This window comes from Catharus ustulatus, chromosome 14 (genome assembly GCF_009819885.2).
Source record: "Catharus ustulatus isolate bCatUst1 chromosome 14, bCatUst1.pri.v2, whole genome shotgun sequence".
Classification (NCBI taxonomy): domain Eukaryota; kingdom Metazoa; phylum Chordata; class Aves; order Passeriformes; family Turdidae; genus Catharus; species Catharus ustulatus.
The window spans coordinates 3,428,592-3,444,730 of NC_046234.1; positions in this window are offsets into that span (position 1 = coordinate 3,428,592).

Sequence of the window (16,139 nt, forward strand, 5' to 3'; positions counted from 1 at the left end):
AGAATTTTCTGCAGTGATTATCAGAAAACATATGATTCCTGCCTGGGTGGTTGTGTTTGAAGGCTGTAAAGAACACAGGATATTGCATTCAGTAACACATTACGTAGACAATCTTTCAACGTCTTTAATTGATATGTAGGGAGGTATTTTGTTAGTGGTATAATCACCAAGCCTAAGAGCTAATCTGTTATTGGGTATTTCCCAGCATGCTGTAGTTTCATTATCAGAAAGACAAAGTAATATGGTCTGGTAACCTGGTGACGTTTATAAATGATTCTACTGAAAAAGGACACAAGAAAATTCTTCAAAACCTAATGATAACTTACAAAGAAACCCCCAACTCCTTCCCAAACATGCCTTTGTGTTTTTCCACACATCTAGCTCTGTATAATGCATGCATTCAACCTGGTTTATAACTACAATGTGCAAGACATGCACAAAATAAATTATATTCTAGTATCAATTTGTTATGTTTTGAAAATACATATTTTACTGAGGTTTTTTTCTTTTTTTTTAATCGGTCTAACCACTACCACTAAATTTTAATATCCAAGACATGGTGCTCAGGTGCTGTCAATCAGCATAACTGTCTTGCCCTTGCTTCTGCCAATTTAAGCCAGCTGAGATCATACTTTTTTACAGCATTCTTTAAGAAGTGATAGCAAAACATTTCCTTTGTGTTACCTTGAAAGGTTGCACCATATTTTATTTTCTGAAAGTGTTTGTAATGGAGCATATGTCACCCAAACTAATTATATCTCCAGTTTGGGTTTTTGAGCTGGTGTTATAGATCATATTGGAAAAGATTTTAAAACTGCCTGTGAGAGTCAGGAACCCGATCTCCAATTTAAACTGATGGCAGACATTTAGTTTCACCTGACAAAACAACGGTACAATGTTATTTTGAAAATTTGCTCTGCATTCACATTCCAACTGTCATCTAAGATTTCAGCAGGAGTTTTGTGAAACAGCCAAAGGACCACATATCCTTGGTGAAACCCAAATTTGAAAAAAACTTCTGTTATACCCAACACACTAACACATGCTTTGTCCACGTATGTCGGATTATTTTTTTTCTTCTTTTCTTTTTTTTTTTTTTCCTAAAGAAAGAGTGAAGAATCTTGTGGTTAATTTATCTTCCTACCCTGCTTTTTACAGATTTGCAGAGCCATGGAGCTCTGGAAGTGAACCCAGACAAGAAGAGGTCATGGCTGGAGGAACAAAGCACACATGGGACAGCATTTCTTTTCAGCAGATGTAGCCATGCACTGCTCAAACACACAGGGCTGTCTTGCTGCATCCATGTACAAATGGGATGATTGGGGTATTCTTTGGGCACTGAAGAGAGGAAGATACAGATTCCTTCAAACTGAGCAGTAAAAGAGGCCTCAATTCCCACCTCCAGGCTCTGTGTTCTGTCCTGAAAGATGCATCATGGAAGGTAGTCACAGGCATGCTGCTGATTCTATCTCTGCTCGAGAATAAAAGGAGTGATCTTTCTGCTTCTTGAACAAAACAAGCAAACAAAGAGCAGTTTTAGGAAGATGATTATTTAGGAGGGGATTTTGAAGTCAGGCTCTTGAGCAATGCCTGTATGCAGCCCAAGGTAGGATGTTATGTTTTGGAGAGACGATTTGTCTATGTCTCTTCGATTGAAGTTTCACTGAAAAATTCACAGTTTCCAGGTCCAGACTATGGATTTGGATTTTATTTAAACAGGAAATGTCCTAAAATGTGAGGTATTGCACCACCTGATTATAGACAATGGTCCTTCTTCATGTGTCTGGCCTGTATTATTTCCTTGCTATGGAAAAAATGCCAAAAGTTTCAGTAGTTATTTATCAAATTAAGAAGTGAAGCAACCAGCCTAATCTGCCATGAAACATAGAGAAAAGGAAAGTTTTTCCAGTTGGCTGAGGAGACCTTTTGATTTAGGGCTAAGAATAGCTGCCCTTTTTTTAAGAGTAGTAGAAATGTCATTAGCCAAGACTCCAGTCCTCAAAAGTTAAATTATTCCTCATCTGGGAGTAATTAGTATTAGACTATCAGATATATTATGAAGGGCCATATTAATCCCCACCTCTTTGTTCTTTTTCTTATTTTTTTCATACTGGATCATGAACAAAAAAGCTGCATATAAAATTGCCTGTCTGATTTCTGACATGCCCCAAATAGATTTGATACAACAAGGTCTCATCGTATATAACCTGACAAGAGTCCAGACTGCTTTATGCATAATAAATAAAGGCATTTGTGATATAACATAACCTGTGTCCGCATGCCCTGTGCTGTTTTTCTGGGACATGGAATGTTGATGGCTTTTGGACTTTTATATTGTTTTGGATTTTTTTTTCCCTGAGATAATTGTGCTCAGGTGGCTGAAGAAAAATACAATTATCTGACATGACAAGCAGCAGCTAGTTTGAATCCTAAATGAAATGTCAGTCAAAATAAATGACAATGTTATGGAGAGATAGTACCCTCATTATGACTAAGGCTTGAACTGAATTTTCATTATGAAATGTTGATGATGGGTACAAGACTTTTAGAACTCAAAAGGGAACCTTTATAAACCTGGTAGTCAGATATGTGGGCAAAAGCGTCTTGCAGGTAGTGAGGGTCATCCCTCAGATTCTACAAGGATGAAGGAAGCTCAAGGGCTTTAATGAAATTTTCAGGTTCTGTTTAGATCAAAGTTAATATTTGATGTAGTCCAATCCTTATTCTTGTAGTTCTTATTCTTCTGGATGTGATATAATGCTTATTCAGCAGCCACATAATGTTATAAAGATATGTGCTGTGTTAGAACCTTGTTTAAATGTTCAAGGTTTTGCAGGATTGTTGTGTTCGTTTTTCCAAAAGAGATACTTGAACTTAGTGCAATTTTTTTACACCGCTTGAACTTGCAATATTTTCACTATTACCATTATCACAGCAACCTTTCAGTGTTAAATACAGCATCATGAATCTACAGATTTTTTTTCAAATGTTTCCAGTATCTTTTTATTATAATCTGATTGAACATCATTGCCTCACTTTATATCTGTTATGTAAGTGTGGAACAGACCTGAAACAAACATTGAGATTTGTTTTGTCTTACTTCCCATCCATAAAAGTGAGTGTGACTGAGCATCAGAGAATCAGGACAGATGGCTTTTCCCATCTGGCTTGGGAACCCCAAATCTCTGGGTCTTATAATTACTATCTATGAACTAAGCATGTAATAAGTCTTCACATAACTTCCAGAGATGATTACTGTTGTAATCAGGAAGAAATCTTCTTCTAGCATAGCCATAGTGTTTTCTGTTGTTGCTAGAATTTAAATTGTATTTCCATTGCTGCCAGCTTTAACATGCAGTAGGCTGAGGCACTAATAATGAGCTCTCTGGTTGGGGCTGGAAGTGATTCCAGACAAGGTCCTCATGTGAGTGTTAGCCATCATAAGGTGCTCAAAGACTTGAGAGGTGGAGAAATGAAATTAGTAAACTGATAATTGACAAAAGATGTTTTGGTTTCAGCTATCCAGTGCAATAGGTTTTAGGGAACAGGTTTTTTCAGTTGTACTGTGGGATCACAGCAGTACTTGTAGAAGTTGTGTTCTCCTGGAAACTTTCCCTACTTGTGTACTACCCTAAAAATCTTAATGGAAAATTCAATTTTTCAGGCTGGAGCCATCCAGGAACCTTTTTGGAATTACTAGCTGCATGTGTTTTGGAGCCAAAAGTTTCAAATATTTTCTCCCCCTTATACAGCTTGGCATTAATGCCATATTTTCTGGCCACAGCCACTACCTCCTTTTTGTTTTTGTTTTTTTTTTCCTATACCCAGAAGAGCACTGCTGAAAGGTGTATGCAGCCTATCCTGTTCCACCTAACAGGAGAGGCTCCACTTGCTTTTGACAGTATGGTCACCATTAGGAGTGATGATGACATTTTTTGGAGGTGTGCCCTGTGCTCAGGCCCATTTGGACCCATCTTCAGGGTTTAAGGGCTGTACAGCCTACTTGCCTTCTTAGATTCCCTTGCTGTGTATTATCCATCTGGCATGGTAGAAGCTGCCTCCCAACAGTTCTCATAACTATGCCAAATTTCAGTTCCCATGGAAACTGTTTTAAGAGTGCTTTAAAATTTGAGAGTTGTATCATTTGCCATCAGAGTGGGTCATATTTCCATTTTCTTCAGTCTTTATATTTTCTTTCTTTTTGTTACTGGTTAGTGTTGCCACTTGTCCTGAACAAGAGGAAAGTCATGAGTTTTGGACACCAGCCTCGTATCTCAATTTCTGCCTTTTATGTTGTGAAGAACAACTCTTAGAGGGTTTACAGGTTTTTTTATTGCATCTTTTAAGACACAGCAAGGAAATTGCACACATTAATAGAAGGTAGAAGAGCAACAACGTCAAAAATGTGTAATTTTACGTTCTTTAAAATGGATTCTGGAAGCCGTTAAAAATGCTTTTAACCACCCATGATTAGATAGGTTTATTAAATATTAAAGGAATTATTGTGATGGTATCTCAAAGTCTGTGCAGTGTCCATGCATGTACAGAGCTTACAGAGCTTGCAGGCCTGTTTCATAAAAAGGTTTTCAAAACTATTTAGCTTTGAAAGGTTTTACCCACCAATTCCATGGAAGAAATAAATCTTTGTTTTCCATTCACAGAGAAGTAATCTGTGTTTGTTAAATATTTTTCAGGAAGAGATTAAATGCCACAGCGTCTGAGGTCTCCTCAACCATTGCACTACACCAATGCTTTATTTAATAATCCCATCCCAAATTCCTCTCACATAGCCACAGGCTTGGAATTAAAGGACAGAGAAAAACATACAGATTTAAGATATGTTGTTCACTCCAAAGGTTTTGAATATTTCTGCACTTACATGTTGCCATAAGATGCTATTTGTAGTATGCTATAAAAATGTCATGTGTCTTCTACTGTCTGTTGTCACTTCTGTGAATTATTTACATATATTCAGGGTTCAGAGAATGTTCTGTGACCATTAGGAGGGCAGAGGTAATCTGTCATGACAGTATCTCTATTTGGATTTATTATTAAACAAACATAAAAAATGCTCCTCACTGCTAGAACAAAGGTTTGCTCAATGAGCTTAGTCGGCAGAATACTAATTCTTAGACCATTGTTGTCTCCAGAACTTCAGTTCTTCCCATAGAGTCCTTCTTTCAGTATAGCACTTAATCAAGGTGTTGAATTAGAGCCCAATTAAAAGGTGTTGTGGGGCTTATGTGTGTACTTAACTATTTTCCTGAGCAGTGATGAAATTGGGAATCATAAAGCTTTTGCTATAGCTCCAATTGTTTGAGCAATCTGTTCTATGTACTGCTTTTCATTAAGGATGCAACATGGGAAATCATAGGCATATTGGCTTTGTAAAGGTTTCAAAAGCTGATTTACTCTTTGCTGTGGCTAGAAAAAGACAAAACAAAGTACTCTTCCTTTTTTTTTTTTTTTTTTGCCTGTAGCATCTTTTAATAGGAGCTAAGGTTTTTCCTTTCCTTCTTCTGATATGGTTTCTTTTACAGTCAAATTTCTGCTCTCCTCGGTTCTGTTCTGCCATAAAAAGGCTGAGAAACCTGCTTTTTGTAAACCTCATTTTATGGAGAGATTCAGAGACCAGCCTCACTGTAGTTACATTTCCCCTCAAGCCAGTTGTGTTTAAGTCCCTCTTCTAAAAGACCAGAATTTAAATATGTTTTACCCTTGGGTCTTTCTTGGCAGTCTTAGCCCTGAAATAAACTATAATAAAAATGGAAATATCTTCTATTTTTTAGCATAAGGTACCAGTAGAAAGGTAGAAGACAGTGAAGATGTAAGCTCAAAATGGAGTTTGCATACTGAAGCAGAGACTTGCTCATCTCAAACAAAAATAAGTTTTACCAGGATTTCTCAAGTCTTCAAATTGGTGCATCAAACTAAAGGTCAGTAACTGCTATTTAATCTGTTAAGAACTCAGGGTCTGATATAAATCTGAAGGGCAGCACAATACATATAATTATTAACTTTTAAAAAATAGTGTAAACAGAGAAAAATAATTATTCCAACCACAACAGAGTAAAATTAGGGGTTTTCATGCCCACCACAAAATGTTAACAACACATAAGTCCTAGAAGGTAAAATCAAACATTTTTCACCACATTTGGAAACAGGGAGAAAAATTACATGAGCTGTTTATTGGACAAATGCTTTAAATCCCTTGGAAAAAAAGAAGCTACAAACTCCATGGAGCTTTAAATATACCTAATTAACAGAATGAGACAGGAACTCTTAAATAACAGGTGCAAACAATTAAGTAATCACTCAGGCTGTTGTGAAAGATAAGATTTAAATAAGATCCATCCTGGCTCTTTCCAGTTTTGTGGAGGGAAATAACAAGAAAGAGATGGATCCTTAGAAATGTCATGCATGCCCTTTTTAACTGGCACAGGGGAACGTAAGGTCAGCAGCACTTGTTATCTCAAGGAATGGTGAGGGGCAGGAGAGGGTTTGGGGTCCAAGGGGAGTCCCAGATGCACAGATTGCACTTCTGCATCCTTCCCACAGACATTTCAAGCATGTCCTACATGCCTGTTCAAGTTAAGGGGGAATAACTAAAAAATAATTTCTCAATAAAAGCACAGGAAGAACAAGTGTGGGAAGAAAAGTGCAGCTGGTGAACCCCAGTCACGAGTCAAGATTTGTTCCACAGCCTGGTGGGCATTGCTAGGGGGGATCATCTCTGAGCTGTTTGTGTGGGAAGTGCCCAGGAGCAGGGAGCAGCATCTAAATGAAAAAGTTAATTGATGGGCTTGCTACAAGGCAAAACCCCACAGTATGCATCTGAAAAGAACTGAAAACCTTTCATTCCAAATTTAAATTGTGGTTTGCAGACTTTATAGTCCCTTTCCTATGCTGCAGCTGTATCTGCTTTAAAAAAAAATATTGAAAGATGCAAAAATGTAATAAAACCAGTTCATGTGAGAATAGTTGAGAAATTCTTGGTAATATACAAATGCACAGGGAGATCACCCAAGTGTGAAAATTAAATTAGGAATAAAAGTTGAGGGAAGGAGGAATAGTTCCAGCTAAGGTTGAGCTAGAAAAAAATTCTTTAGAGCAAAATGGGAGAATGTATTGTAATCACTAAGACTTGATTGGGTACATTGGTGGGGGACAGAAAAAGCAAAACTGCAGTAAATTTTTGTAAAAAAATATCTCCAGGAACCTTCCTTTCAGAGCTGATTGCTGTCCTCATGAGGTCATGTCCTCAAGTGCTGTTTTGATGCAGTAGTCAATGCCCAGCATTTGGGCTAATTCATATTGTTCAGCAAATGCCCTTTGTGTATGAACACATTCCTGAGCCTGGAGACCTTTATGTTCCATAATCAGAAAGCAAAACTGTACATTAAAAACCAGCATGATTGTATAGGGCTCATGGGTGGGTCAGCCTTGTGCAAAGGCTGTTCTGAGCAACTCCCATGAGAGATGCCACTCTGGGGCATGAGCAATGTAATTCCCTAACTGTGCTCCAGCTTTGGTGGCAATCCCTGGCTTTTCCAAGCAACACAAGTCTCTGACCTGATTCAGGCCCTACTTGTAGGACTCAAAGGGGTTCCTGAGTTATCAGTACATTAGCAGGGATGCCACTTCCTAGCCATTTCTTAGCAGAAACACAAAAGGAAAAGTCCAGTTTTCACTAAAATGATCAGTTGTTCTATCTCAGCTGTGTGCTATATTATGGAAGGGAAATAGGATACTGGGAAATGAAAACCTCTTCCCTACCCATGGGCATTATACAAACCAGCTTTCTTCTGGTTTTCTGCAGTGCTGCAGATTTGTAATGTGAATTTCTGTGATGAATAGAAATCTGGCTGTTCTTGAGACCTTTTTCTTGACTCATGGAAAGTGAGGGCTGATTTCCTTCTCAGCCTCCTGCTTCCCATATCAGCCCGAACAGGACTGTGATGCAAAAGCAGCCCCCTGCCCTTGGAGCTGCAGTGGTGGTTGTGGCTGTGGAGTGGAAGGCAGAGGGTTGGTGGAACCTGGCAGATGCTCTCTGCCAGGAGAATAAATCACTAAAGCCAACACTGCTGGACAGATTGAATATTTACTATCAAGGTTTACATCCCAAGCCTGAAAACCCCTGCAAAGGTTTAACTTTGCAGACCACCTTGTCCTGCTATTTAAATACATGTAATTCTTTGAAGGATCAGAGCCCTGATTCCCAACAGCTACAACCACTGCCAGAGGAAACAACTGTGCAGTAGTCAGAAATTAAGATTAAGAAGGTGGCATGCCAGTAAGGGAAATAAAATAAAGGAATTCAGAGCTACTTAAAATGGCTTCTCCTTCCATTTGAAGCATATTCATCCTGTTTGTGTTTGGATCTGTTTTAGAGAAATGCAAATCTGCCCAGAGATCTGGATTCCAAAATGCATAAGATATGAATCAGAGCTTTAACCCATTCCTGGAGTAAAACTGCTGTAAATATGACAACATAATTACCTGCCAAACACTTTTTTATTCATTTAGGCACATTTAAGATAATTATCATTGTGGTAGCAATTAAAAAATAGTAGATTTTATAATTTAAAATACTGTTTCCCCTTTAGTGATGGTCATAAGCATGATTCAGGAGCAAATGCTGGGAAGCATTGTTGATCTATAGAACCAGAACACATTATCATACTGCAATTACATAATCATGAGTGCAAGTGTATGACAAATGGCTTGGAATAAATTGTAGTTAGAAACCTCTTCCAAATAAGAAATAACCACTCATAAGTAGCACAGCTAATTGCTTATATGCCCCACCAGTCCCTATGGAATAGATGCATAGCAAAGAATTAAGTAGTTGCATCAGTGGCTTTGAATTCAGAAAATTAAAAGGAAAATTGAAAATGAGATAGAAGATAAAAACGGAAACCTCAAAAATGTATGTCCACAGCATATTGTTTTGTTGACTTGATTGTGGCATAGCTGCCTCCTTAGGATGCTGGTGGATTTAGCAAAGCAAAGTTGTAACTATGTAGTAGCTATGGTAGGATATGAAAGGGATTTTTAAAAAAAAGTATGAAATTAAATAAATGAAGTCCCTTTTTTTGTGCCAAAGGAGGACTTTTATGAATAGTTTTATAGTGAGCCACAACAAGGTTTTCCAAATATGGGTTTCAAATTTTTGTTTAGAGACATTTAGTTACCAAATCTCCCAAAGCAAAGTGCCCTACTTGTCACTCCTTCCTCAGATAGAGAGTTAAGAAAGTAGAAACCTTTTCCCTTTATTATTCCATGTACTTGGTCAGACAGCTTTTTTCCTGGGATTGTGGATGATGGCAAGAAGATGACTCTCTAGAACAGTGCAAAAGGATACCTTAGATAGGGAAATATTTAGGATTAACAGCTTAATTTCTAGGCATCAGCTTCATACAGTGCTTGAGTAGGGAGGTCTGATTGCAATGATATGAATGGAAGAAAAATCAGACTCCAGTCTGGAGCAAAATACTGATCCCAGGTGAGTGTCCAGCTGATGGAGTCTGCTGTGCCAGCTGGACAATGCCACTAATGGCCATTTCCCAAAAAGCAAGACACACACAAGCCAAAATTCAGCTTTTGGCTGTCTCCCTGTGGGGCCAGCCAATTTTTCCACCTGGTCACCACATGGTAATATTGGAACTGATAGAAGAAGCTTATAGGAGTCACTACCCACGGAAAATTGTCACATGTGTTTTGTTAAATTCAGTTCTTAAATCCATAAGCCTCCTTTAGCACTATCTAGAAACTAGGAGATGTTTGACTGGCTTCCTCATATATCATTTGTCCAAGCTGAAAGAATTACAGATGAACTCAAACAAACAAAAATGAAAAATTATCCACTCTTTCTTTTGTTTTCTTTTTGCAATATTGGCTAAAGGAATTTTGTGTACAACACTGAAAATTTTAGCTTATTTGGGTCTATAGAAAATAAGCGTAAAGGAGAGAGCTATGCAAAACTCTAAGGTGATTCTGAATTCCCCCTAACTTTCATTTCAATGTATTTCAAGGGCGCTGAGTTCTGATGAGTTTGGAGTTTGCATGAACATAAAATCTCAGGCAAAACCAATTTGACTACTGAGTCTCACCTGGATTACTTTCAGAACCTTATGAAATGGTAAATTTAGCATGTTTTGACAGCCAGGGTTGTAAAATGAGCAAGATTTAATTGCAACTGGATATTAGGTTGAAATTCCTGTAAAATCAAGACTGAATGGGAAGTGTCTCTTAGTGGCTTCATATATTACTGCTCACGCAGTGGATTTTTATTATTGATGTCAGAATAGTTTAGGACACTTCATGATTTCAAATGAGATCAATAGACAGAACATACTGGCACAGTCTAGGAATGGTGCTTTCAAAATAAATGTCCTGATTCATATTGTTTTAGCTGAAAGATGGAGTGACACTAAAGTCAGATATTGTATCCTTCTATTCTATGATATTCTGAAGACTAGGAAGACACTGGAAGAGAATAAGTGGAGGCAGTTGTGAGTTTTTTAGCCTTGCTTTCTTGCTGTTTAGTGGCATTGACTTCAGAGGTGTTGTCCAAGAGAACGTTTGTATTTTCAAATGAGAGATGCTGTGTCTGCTGTGACATCATTGCCACTGGAAGCGAGTTATACAACACCTTTTTATATCCTCTTAAAGAAAAAACTTCCCTCTCAGAAATTCAACTGTTTGATTTATACATCAGATAACAACAACAACAAAAAAATATATATAATCTTTCAGTGTCTTTATTTTGCCCCAAGCTGTGTTTGATTTAATTGATTGCCTCATTGCATGTTCTGTGAGGAGTTGGCAGTCTCTTGCTTCTGTACCCAGCTGAAGGAAAGAATTTAAGCCTACATTTGTCAGACAAGCCTACCAGTGCTTGTTTGAGCCTCTTGTGTACAGCTCACATCAGCTAAGATAATCTCTCTAATGTGATGGAAATTACTTCACCTGACAAAATCTGCTTTTGGCAAGGTTACCAGAATGGAAAGTGACTGACTGTGAAAACTTGAATAGGAGCTGAAGCCATATGTCTCCAAATAGTTTAAGGAACTCATACAGTAAAGAATGAAAAGGATGGACTGCATGAGGGACCAGGAAGATGAAGCCAGCAATTTTAGGTCAGCACTGTGCTGATTTCAGGGGTAGCCTCATTCCAAAGTGCTCAGCTGGAGCAATACCTGCCTGATCTCAAGCATTGTGCTTTCCCCCCAGCACTCAGGAGTCCAGAACTCAATGGAGGTGTGTGGTTCTTTGATGCAGCAGCACCAACAGAGTTGCCACTGTTGAAAGCTGTTCTTATAAAAACACTTTGTGAATTCTGGCTGGTCTCACAATTAAAAAATAAAAAAATTGAAAGAATGAGAATAAAAATGGCTTAATGCTTCAGCCTTCAATATACAAAATTGTATCTAAATGCCAAGTACATCCCTGTTGAGCTGCAAATATGAGACCTGGGTAAAATCAGAAAACTTCTGCTTTCTCCAAGGACTGCACAGACTACTTTAGTTCATAATGCTGGCTGGAAAATCTTTGATAACTAAAGGAATCATGGAATTAAAGACTAGTTTTGGTTAGAAGGGACCTTTAAAGGTCATCTAGACCAATTCCTCTGTGATGAGCACGTAAGAGTATAATATGCCTGTTGTCCATTGCTGAAGCCCCAAAAGCCTAGGGTATGAGTTATGTACTCCTGTTCATGCTACCTTATAGCTGGCCAGAATATTCAATATTCAAATTCCATGTAGCAAGAGAAAAGAACTGGGGAATTTTTTTCCCCTCACTTTAAAAACTGGGAGAAGCTCCAGGGCTTATTTAATTCCTTTTGTTCTGCAATTAAGGTGGAGACAAATCAAGTTCTGTAAGACAATTCATTTATGCATTTGTTGGGATATTTTATTTCCATTTTATTTCCATTTATACCTGAAAAGTCAACATATGTGATGATGGTTCAATGGTTTGATGCATGGGGAAAAGTATAGCTCAGTACTTGGCTCTGCAAATCCAATTTGTTTAATCTCTTGACGAGTAATTATTTAATGATCTAACTCCCAAGTAGTTTTGTGAATCAGGGGAATCACAGGTTGTGTGTATTTGATATCTACATTGTATTTTTGGAGGTAGATGCATAAACCCTCTGAAATTCTGAGACTTCTTGTGACTTCTTGTGACTTTCTTTAGACTTCTAACATGGCAGCAAACCCAGCTCTCCCAGAAGAGCTTGGCCTCAGTGTCAGGATAAAAGCATTCACAGCTGATTCAATCACAAACAAATTTCCTGCTGAAAACTGTCTTCTACATTCTGGACAGACATTCCAATTAAGGAACATGCAGTAAATGGCAACAATTCTTGAGATAATTTTGCTGGATGTGCCTGAATATTGGGATTATAGGATTAAATAATTGTTCATTTGACTTAAGCCTCCCCTCTGCCCCCACACCTTTTTGAGTGTGTGGCTAAGGCAGACAGGAGAGTGACTTTCATCTGATGTTGTAAATGCAGAAGTGTGACCCTTAAGAAAGCCTTTATAAGAACTGCTCTATTAGTCCAGCACTGAGGTCCATCTTGTCTAAAATCCTTCCTACAGCTCCAAGAAAGGACAGTAAAACAGAGCATACCATAAATATATTGTGTATAGAGTGATTCTTTGCTTCCAGTTTCTGCCTGTCAGAGGTTTGGGATGGGGGAAGAGGGATGATGTTTTTGACACCTTTGATCAAGGAAATATGATATAGACTACTCCTTCTAGTAAGGACATTGTGTTTTCAGCTAGCTTGTATTTTTGTTGAAAATTTAAAGCTTAAAAGTGAATAGAAAATTGAATGTTAGAACACTGACTTTGAATAAAGAGAAAAGAAACCTGAATCCTTACTGATTGTTAATGTAATAGTGCCATGCTCTCTGTTGGCACTGTTAAAAACAAAGCAAATAAACACTATCTTCTCCAAAAATGCAGAGTGAGTAATTACAGAATCACAGAATCACACAAGGTTGGAAGAGACCTCCAAGATCATTGAGTCCAACCCAGCCCAACACCTCAACTAGACCATGGCACCAAGTGCCACATCCAGTCTTTTTTTAAACATATCCAGGGATGGTGACTCCCTGGGCAGACCATTCCAGTATTTTATCACTCTTTCTGTAAAAACTTGTTCCTAATATCCAGTCTATATTTCCCTTGACACAGCTTGTGACTGTGTCCTCTGGTTCTGTCAGTGCTTCCTGGAGAAAGAGACCAACCCCACCCCTACAAACACCTTTCAGGGAGCTGTAGAGAATGATGTGGTCACCCCTGAGTCTCCTTTTCTCCAGGCTGAACAACCCCACCTCCCTCAGCCGTTCCTCACAGGGTTTGTGTTCCAAGCCTCTCACCAGCCTCGTTGCCTCCTCTGGACACACTCAAGTGTCTCAAAGTCCTTCCAAAACTGAGGGACAGAACTGGACACTGCACTCAAGGTGTGGCCTCACCAGTGCTGAGTAGAGGGGAAGAATGAGCTCCCTGCTCCTGCTGGCCACACTATTCCTGACACAGGCCAGGGGCCATTGGCCTTCTTGGCCACCAGGGCACACTGCTGGCTCATGTCCAGCTGCTGCCCATCAGTACCCCCAGGTCCCTTTCTGCCTGGTCACTGTCCAGCCACACCATCCCCAGTCTATAGCATTGCAGGGGGTTATTGTGGCCAAAATGCAGGACTCAACACTTGGACTCATTAAAGTTTATCTTATGGACTCTGCCCATCCATCCAACTGCTAATTGAAAGTGTTTATATGTTATACCTGAAATCTCTAAGTTCCTTTATTAACATGCTGAATTAAATGAATAATAGATAATTTTTGAGTCTTCTATAGCCACAGGTCACTTATACAGGTGGATTCTGGATCCTATTTTGCAGACAATTTTTGATGTAATTCAACCAGAATCATCCGTTTTACTGTCCAATTTTCTGTACTCATTTCTGTAACACTTGCATGATTTTTCCAATAAGATACTGAGAATACCCTGTTCTCAGAGTGTATTTAAATGTAGCATAAACTGGTTACACTTATCACATATTAGAAATTGCATAGTGTTTTGTAGATATAGGCCAATAACTGTGCTAATATTATCTATTAATCATTCTGCAGTAGCTCCAAGGTACATCCATAGGAGACAAGAGCTTTTTTCCTGCTACATACTGCAAAAGTTTAGTGAAAACTGCAAATTTGATTTTTTTGAAGCATAAACAGTATTTAGCATTTGCCTTTTGTGGATGCACCATGCTTTAAACTGCAAAGGAATACATTTTCAAGTATTTTAATGCTGTCTTATTATTTCCAATTTCTATATCTCTTTCTGCAGGGCTTTTTCATCTTTTTGCTGTCTGGTACAATAACTATTGTTTCATTTCAAAGATGAAACTAGCAGGATCATAAGTATCAGTACTTTTTCTGGAGTAGTGCTACTGGATGTTGATTTTTCTTTGCTTACCAAACAGATGCAGACTGGCACATTTTGTGTATTTGATCCCAAGACTCAGTCCTGCTCAGGAGCCTTATCTTCCTTGCTACTCTGTTGTTTCTTGCACTGAATGGTTTTTCAGGTTGTAGAAGCAGAGGTATGGAAAGATGGTGTTGAACATGTGTGACTTAGAGTGTCTGTCATTCTTTCCAGCTCTGCTTCTGTCCTCTTTTGTAAAGTAAAGGCTTGTGATGAACACACAGTGTCAGTAAAAAACCACACATATAAAAATGTGGTTTTGTTGTTTTTCTTTTCAACTATGAAGTACAAATTAAGCTGATGTGATATGAATATCTGATTTTCAGTGTGGGTAATCAACAATTTGTCAAATGTTTACACTGGATTGAAATTGAAGTATTGTCTGTCCTATAAAGGCATGAAAGAATCCATATTTTTGTAAAGGAACTGTAAAGTAGGTGTGAATCAAAGGAACTTCATAGCATTATATTTCTGTTTGGTAATGCAACAGCAGCAAACACAGTAAAACCAGCAGATGTATATAACTATCAGTCTGATTTTCTGAGGTTATATTCCTGAAAAATTAAGCCACCAAACAAAGGGAAATTTTTCATGAGATTGCTGTATATGTATAAACAGATCTTAAATTAACACAATTAATAGTTCAGATCAGGGATTTAAGGCAACAGAAATATCCAGCTCAAAGTAATTCACTACAGTCTCGTTGAAATACCTGAATAATAGTGGGGAGCTGTCCATGCTTATGCAGCATCTACCTTGGCTGTTCACTTGTTAAACAAATTTAAATTCAGATTTCTTATTGTGTACTTGGACTAACAAGAATGTGGTTTTTATTTCTTTATCTTTATGCTAAGAAGGATCATTACAAAGCTGCTAATGTTTCTTGAGCATGCAGAAAACAGTACTATCACCTTTGGAACTTTAAAAGGTACAGTCCTGTTCATGTAGGGGAATAAGCTCTTGAAGTGTACATAAAACAATTATTTAGTCTTGTAAACTGGGAGGGAGGGATGGAGGGAGAGAGGGGACAGGCTGTGGTGCTTTGCTGAGCATTTGCTTTCTCCCCATGCACAGCATCCATCCCCCAGAGAAGAGGCTGCTGTCTTTGAGGTGAGGGAGGAAAGGTGACTTGGCCACCTGCCGTAGCTGACACAGCACAATTAGCCCAGCTAATGAACTGTCACAGGATGACAAACTCGATATGCAATGGCCACAGCAACTGCTGAGGCTTTGCAGCAGGTTAATTGCTAAAAGCTCCTGGCTTTTGGAATGTTGCTTGGGCACAGCAGTGAGCTCTGGCCAGACTCTGATACTCGTCCCGTGTAACGTGCCTGTCAACACCTCCACCCTGGTGAAAGCATCGCCCTCCTCACAGGGCTGGGCTGCAGTTCAACATCTCAGCACCCTCTGAGTGCTCTGGGGGCTGCCAGCTCTTGGTTGCCTTTGACACCAGTGGCCAAAGGGGAGCAGTCCCTGCCACTGCTCTCCAGCTGCCAACACCACCCAGATGTGAGCAGGGCCCAGCAAAGCCAGGGTCAGGAAGGGCTCCAGGAATGATGTGCAGCCTCATTCACCCATGGATGCATGTGCCTTACAGATTTCTGAATGAAATGTGATGCCCTAATGTTTGCTGATATGTGG